This window comes from Nestor notabilis, unplaced genomic scaffold (genome assembly GCF_000696875.1).
Source record: "Nestor notabilis isolate BGI_N333 unplaced genomic scaffold, ASM69687v1 scaffold21084, whole genome shotgun sequence".
Taxonomy (NCBI): domain Eukaryota; kingdom Metazoa; phylum Chordata; class Aves; order Psittaciformes; family Psittacidae; genus Nestor; species Nestor notabilis.
The window spans coordinates 387-7553 of record NW_009924564.1 but is presented as its reverse complement, the minus strand read 5'-3'; the positions used below and the strand labels follow the sequence as shown (position 1 = coordinate 7553).

General features: G+C 55.4%; 1 pseudogene; it reads right to left on the bottom strand.

Annotated features, from left to right (window-relative positions):
- Positions 1-261: 261 nt before the first annotated feature.
- Positions 262-6946, bottom strand: LOC104401463 (annotated as a pseudogene).
- Positions 6947-7167: the final 221 nt, after the last annotated feature.

Here is a 7167-nt window from a genome sequence, read left to right as displayed (position 1 = left end):
ACCCAAACCAGCACCAGCATGGCTTCCTCCAGCACCCAGGAGGCTGTAAAGGGGCTGGGGCAGAGGGCAGAAGGCAGCCCCCTGCCCAGGAGATCTGAGAGCCAGGCAGCAGGGAGAGAACATGCTCAAAGCAACCATTTATAGAGATGAGAGTGCCCCCTCTGTGCAGCACACAGTGTTCTGGGCACCCCTGTGCAGCAGGACTGTGACCCTCACCGTGCATTGGCAGAGATGCGTGGGGTAGCCCTGATGGGTGCTGTGTCAGTAGGTGAAGCCAGCCTCATCATACACGGTGAACACCTTCTCCGGAGCACACAGGTAGGCAGCAGTTCTCTGGTCCAGGCCGAGGCTGTACCTTGCAGCCATGGCCATTATTTGCTAGAGAAAGAGGAGAGTTGTGAGGCTGGTGTGTGCTGGGAAGGTCTGGAGACAAGGAGGGGGACAGAGGACTCAGTGAGCACCCAAAGGGGAAGAGGTCACCCCTGTACCAAGTGACCAAGGGGCTGTTCTGTAAGACCTGGAGCCACCTATGAGTAGGTCTGGAGATGCCCTCCCACTGCTGCCCCACAGCACTGCCCTGGGCACAAACCCTGCACCCATGGATGGGCTCTACACACACACTCACACTGTTGAGTACAGTACAGCCACCTCTCTGAGGGGTGGCACAAGACCCCCCTGCCCAGCACTGCACCCCCCAGCTCACCTAAGCAACCCTGGAAATGGGACACACAGGTCTGGGGGAACAGAGAGAGGGACAAGAACTCATCAGCAACAAGGGACACTGCCGAGCACGAGGCTTTACTCAAAGGATGGATACAGCTACGACCTGGCATCACCAGTGGTGATGGGGTGCTGTGGGTGGGCACCCCTCAAATACAGCCCAGAGCCTCTGCAGCAAGGCAAGGGGCCCAAGAGCAGGGACAGGCGAGGCAAAGAGCCCTTGGAGATACCTTGGCCGAGTACTCCATGGTGTAGGCCAGTCCTGAATACACGATGTCCTTCTCTGAGGCAGACTGAGGGGGAGAAGTGAATTGTTTGTGGGAGAGGCTGAAGATTGGCTCCCCCAAACCCATTTGTCAAACACAGCCCCTCTGCTTGGCACAGGACCACCACAGGTTGTTCAAGCTTGGCTTGCCATCTCTGCGGCTGGTTCCAGCATGTGGCTTTGCTCCGAAGGGACTCCCTGCAGCACGCGGCAGCACTCTTAGATGGTAGGACTGTATCACCACACACAGCATCTCCACCCCATCCCCTTCATCAGTGGGATGATAGCAAGGGAGACAGGAGTGTCTGGGAATGAGAAACAAGTGAGCCAGGACAACCCTCTATGGCTGTAGGCACTTACAGTACATGGGCCTGGAACTTTGGCGACGGGATGATGGGGATCTCCCCTCTGGCCTTGCCAAACCACTGCTCCAGGCTATGCCGAACTGACTGCGGGACTTGGTAGCTGGATTCCTGCTCGTATTTGAAGCTGAGGCAGCTGTAACTAATGTGGTTCAGGTTCTTCAGCCACTTGAAGAAGGATACAGTCACAGCACCTGCAGTCACATATATGTCCTGCCAAGGGCAGTTCATGCTTCAGATTTGCTGCTTAGGGTGACCCCAAGGCCCATGACAGACCCAGGGATCTCTCCTCCTCTGCCTTGGGTTCCTCCCCGTACCCTTGGGCTCTGCCATCAGGGGCAGCCCTGAGGCTATTTGGATGGCCAGATCCTAGAGCTATGGTGGCTTTCAGAAGGGAAACCAGCATCTGAGATGTGCTCAGGAACTGGGGTAAGGCAGGGAACAGGCTGACTGAGACAGCATCATCAACACCACCTGATCCCAGAGCCTGGCAGTGTCCAGCTGGGTCCACACTGGTGCAGTTGATAACATCAAGTGGCCCTCAAAGCCACGAGCCCATCACTTCCTTGTGCACGAGGGGATGGACATACTGGAATCACGAGGATGTTTCTTTGCAGGAATATATCATGTGCTGCTGGTGGACTGGGGCCATTGGCAGCTTCTGCAATGATCTGAGAGCACAAGCTGAGCAGAGGTGAGACAGGTGGAAGAAATGAAAGAAGAAACCAGTGCCAGGCTGCTGTCCCTGCTGCTGGGACACTCCCCCACCCAGGCCACTTCTGGTGGTAGGGGTCTGGGTGGTCTCCCCACCAGAACTGTTCAGGATGAGCAGAAAAGCTCAGACCTCATATTTCGCACAGAATGATTAAAGGCTCAGGCTGCAAAAGGCCTTGGCTGTGACAGAGTCACTGGTCATAGCACGCCCTGTCCCTTTGGTGCCTAGAGCTCATAATGAAGGGAGGAAGCTGGCACTTGTTAGCATTCCCCTGCTTTGCTCACTCTTATCTGCTGCCTGTGATTTTCAGTGTCAACACTGTGACACCCTTTGAGGGTATCATCTCGTCTGCCCTGCAGGGAGGATCTGATACAGCAATGAACACTGAGGCTGTGGGAAGAACCAGCCAGGTCACTCCAACCATCCTTGCTCCCCGCCAGCAAAGGGAAGGGCTTGGGCTTTTCTCCTCCCCTAAGTGATGTGACCTGCCACCTCTGCATCACACCCTGTCCCTCTGGCAGAGCAGGTGAATTGTCAGTGCAGTGATGTGACACCTCCCTGGGGTGCTGAGTGCCAAAAGCCAAAGTTTGGCTGGGCTGCTGCCACTCACACTCCGAGGTGGGGCCTCCAGGGACTGGTCTGTACCTCTGCTTGCACCTGGGGTGCATTCTCCCTCGTGAGCTGCTTCTCAGTAGTGGCAGGGATAAGGATGTCACAGGGCACCTCCAGGATGCTGCCATCATAGGGCTCTGCTTTTGGGAAGCCAACTATGGTACCATGGCCATGGAATGAGAAAAGGAAGTCCTGCTGGGCCAAGCCTGGCAGTGTTGAGCACTGCCTCAGAGCTGGACTCTGCAGGAGACTAAGGGCAGCCCCCTTCCCCATGGGCATTTCAGAGGCAGGCACTGACTCCTTAAGAACAGGGGCTGGGTTGATTTGGCTCAACTCACCCACTTATAGTCTTCTAGCTCCTTTGGATCATTCCCTCTGGGATTGTAAATGGCTCCATCTCTTTCCCCAATACAGATGCAGTGGGCTCCGTACTCATGCAGGTACTTCATGGTGTACAGCCCCACATTGCCAAAGCCCTGCAGCAACACAGAGCAGAGACACGCTGGGAGAGGGAGGTTGTGGGGACACTGACCTGCTGCTCTGGTAGCAGCCCCCTCTCAGGAGCCTCAGCTGAGAAGCACAAATAGGAACCCCTGATCTAGCAGTTCTTGGTGAGTGTTTTGGCTGGATGGAGACCAGGACCTGGCAGGACAGAGATCTCCTTGGTTAGTTTGAGGGTTGTGAAAAGCAGAACCCTTGAGATAAGGGCTTCCAGCCCAACCTGTCTTTATCCCCCCAGAGCTGTGATGTTCCAAGCACAGCATGCTGTTCAGTTTGTAAGAGCCAATCTCGATAGAAAACAGATCCAGTGAGAAGCACAGCCCCTCGGTGGGCACCACGCAGCATATAGGCACAACCTGAGCAATGCTGCAGCCCCTCACGCTGAGGGCTGCGACTTGCTGCCATGGCACCGGCACAGGGCAGGGCCAGGGGGAGCTCAGCTCTGCTTACGGGAACAGATGGGTTTGCACCGTCTGCAGCAAGGCGCTTGCCAGCTTAGTACAGCTCTGAAAAGCACTACTGGTTCCCGAGACTGCAAAAACAGCCCCCAAAATACACCAAGATACTATACACACAGCGAGTAGCCCAAGACTTCAGCCTTCTCATTCGCTGCTGCATCAGTGAAGCCAAAGGATGTGTGGAAAGGAAAGGGCCCAGCAAAGGCAGAGCACTCCCCATACAGCTCCGGGTGCTGCCTCGGTTCAAACCCTCTTCCCTGCGGCAGGGAGCTGTGTAGGGGAGAGCGGCTCGGAGGAAGCAGAGTGCTGGCCGCAGGCAACGCTTCGGTGTGTGGTCTCCGGGTTATTTCTCCCTTGCAGAGAGCAGTGGGCCCAGCAGAAACCGGGCAGAGCAGGAGCTCCTGGAGCTACAGCAGGGGGAAGCACCTCACCGCGGTTGTGAGCAGGGCCTCAGCTGCAGGGAAAGGAATATCCTTCCTGGGAGGAGAGGGGGAAATGCAGGTCTAGCACCCTCAGGGTTCCAGAGAGCTCTCAGGCTGCTGGGCAAGGCAAGCGCCAGACCCACAGAGCACCCACAAACAGAACCTTCGCTGAAGGCAGCATCACAGTTTGTTGCGGCTGGTTTGGAGGTGACAGAAACGTGAAGTTGTCACTGGGGTTGGTTGGCTGTTGCCATCCAGCCTGGCAGAGCTCACTGTGTCCTGCCACCTCTCTGCTCTGCCTGCTGCACAGACACAGCTTCCATTTAATGAGCATGTTCAGGCAGGATGTCTACAGAGAAACCTTGGGAATGCTGGTGAGGGGTGAGCAGTGCAGCACCTCTGTACTGCTGGTTCAAGTTCCTAAGAGATCAAGTGGCTCTTAGAAATTGATCCACGCACAGCAGGTATGAAACACTCAAATGAGTGTTGCTTAAATGAGTGCCAGCTGCCATAGGGTGAGGAAAGAGTTGGGAAATTATGTCCAGACAGCACTGCAGGAGCTGAGACAGAAAGGAAAGGCAGAATGGTCCTGAGGAAGTGTCCTCTTCAAAGCTATAGCTGGGCTGAGCACTCACCTGCAGCACGAAGGTCTTGCCGGGGAAGCCGGGGCTCAGGCCGATGCAATCCATGTAGTCGGTGTTGGTGAGGTAGCTTTCAATGCCATGCAGGACCATGCGCCCGGTGGCTGAGCATCACCCATGAATGCCTCCCTGGCTGATGGGCTTTCCTGTCACACATGCCTGGGCATTGATGTCCTGCAAGGACGGGATGAGGAGGGAGAAGGTTAAGGTCTCACCTGGTGCAAGTGCTCTAGAGGGGACTTTCCCCAAGCCTCAGCTTCTCTCACACTCCCCTAAAATTCAACTAAACCTGAAGCAACTCACTGGCACAGATCTCTGGGCACAAACCCTTGCAGCACCCGTGCAGCGCCATGGCATCCTGTGGGAACTTACCCCATACCCCAGTGTGTATGTGTAGGTGTCATCTATCCAGGACATCTCCCGCTGCCCGGTGCGGACATCAGGGGCCAGCAGGTCAATCCCAGGCCCTGCAGAGGTAGAAAAATCTATCAAGTCCTGCCTTTGTGTTTTGGCTGCTCTGCTCCAGCCAATGGCATGTGTACAGCCAGGTGATTTCCACAGCCTGGTCATGGCCGTGGGCACACCAAGGAGTCCCCTGACCATACCCTCGTGCTGTCCAGACCCCAGAGTCTCCCCAGCTTCCCTCAGGCATGAACAGCTTTGGCTTTTGCATGGTCTTTCCCTTGTCCCTTCCCAGTAATTCAATTAAAGAGGGAAGGTACAGGTCTTTGCCTTGTGACCAGCACCCACTGAGCTCTGCATCACGCTGAGGCAGGAAAAACCTCCACTTCTCCCTGTGACTGCACAGGCCAGTGGGAATGGAGGATAGTACGCTGGTGAGACCCTGCCCAGCGGTAGTGGGGAGGCAGCCTGGACCAGCTCTCTTGTGCCTGGTGCTACAGGAGGCTCCCTCTGCTCCAAATCCAGAAGTACAGGCGGAGAAAAGCAGTGAACAGGCAGTAGAGCACCAGGGAAGCCAGTGCTGCTGACAGCCTCTGTGCCTGCCCAGCCAGGCAGCCACTGCCTGCTCCCCTGCCTGCACACCACCCTCTGCTTGCAGAACCGGGTAAAAATACTCACCTGTAAAGCCCTTCTTGGCCATTTCTACAGTGAAATGCCTCATTATTTTCTCCAGCTCATGTTCCTACATAAGAACAGCAAAAGCAACAAAACACTGTTGTTCCTACAGACCCCAAGTAAAATCACAGAGCTGCATTCCACCCTGCCCTGCCTTTACAGTGCTCACCCTGATGTCCCCAGAGAGGTAATTCACAGCATCAGGGGAGCCTGGGTTCAAAAAGAGCTGTGTGAACTCCTGGTCCCTTTGCTCGCTGCCCTTCCAACCCCTCTGTGATTTGCATCTTCTCCCAGCACAGTGGGCAGCAGCAGGAGGGTCCCTGCTCTGGGCTCCTTCAGCACGTCTCTGCCCAGATGCACTGACCCATAAACCGGAGTTCACCGCCCCCCTCCCCGCCCCAAGCTGCTTTTCACAGTCGCTGGGTGAGTGTTACTACAAACATCTCCCCCGGCTTGTGATAGGCTTGTGATAGGCACAGAGAGGGAGGGCTGTGGAAGCGGACTGTGAGTAACAGGCTGTCGGCGGGGGAAGGAGAGGAGTGAACTCACCGACTATTTCCTTGGATCGATTCTCACACCCATCATGGCACTGCCAAAAGGGACATCTGGAAAAGACTGGGTAAGGCAGATAGATGTTCTCTGCCATCTCCCCAGGGGAGGAGGTGACTGTGGCAATCAAGACCCTGCTAGTGAACCCAGGCAGGGGGATGCCGCTTCTCCACAGCACCCATGGCTCCCCCCTAACACCACATGGCCTCTGTGGAGCAAAGCTGAAGGCAGGATGGGATACGGACCCTGAGCCTGCCACAAGCACCAGCCAGAGCTGAATCCATGACAACCCAAGCACAGGGACTGCTTCTGAGAAGCACAGTGCTTGATGCTCCCAGATTAACATGAACATCCTGGACTGCCAGTGGCATATTCTGCAGTTGCAGCAAGCCATGCCCTCACACATCCATGCCCAGAGGAACATCCTGCACTTCTAGAGCACATCTGATTTTCGAAGCATCTAATGAGCTTTTCTGACTCACTGTACCACAGCCCCATCCCATGCCCAAGTCCTCATGTGCTTCACATTCCCTTTGTACTTACCCACTACGGCACATTTGTATGTCATTAATGCAGCCAGGGCTTTTACTTCATCCACACCGATTGAGCTGCTGAAATGAACCCCTGGGAGAGGAGAGAGAAGTGAAGAGTCCCTGCCTTTTCACCACAAATGGCACAGTGGCACTGTAGGAAAGGCTTTGACTCTTCTGAAACAGCAGCATCTAGTTGCAGTAGATGATCAGCAATCATTCAGCTAGACCCATTCCTCCAGACCACCATGGAATGGGAAGCCGATTCCTACCAGCCATACATCCCATAGACACAGACCACTGCTGTGGTGAGCA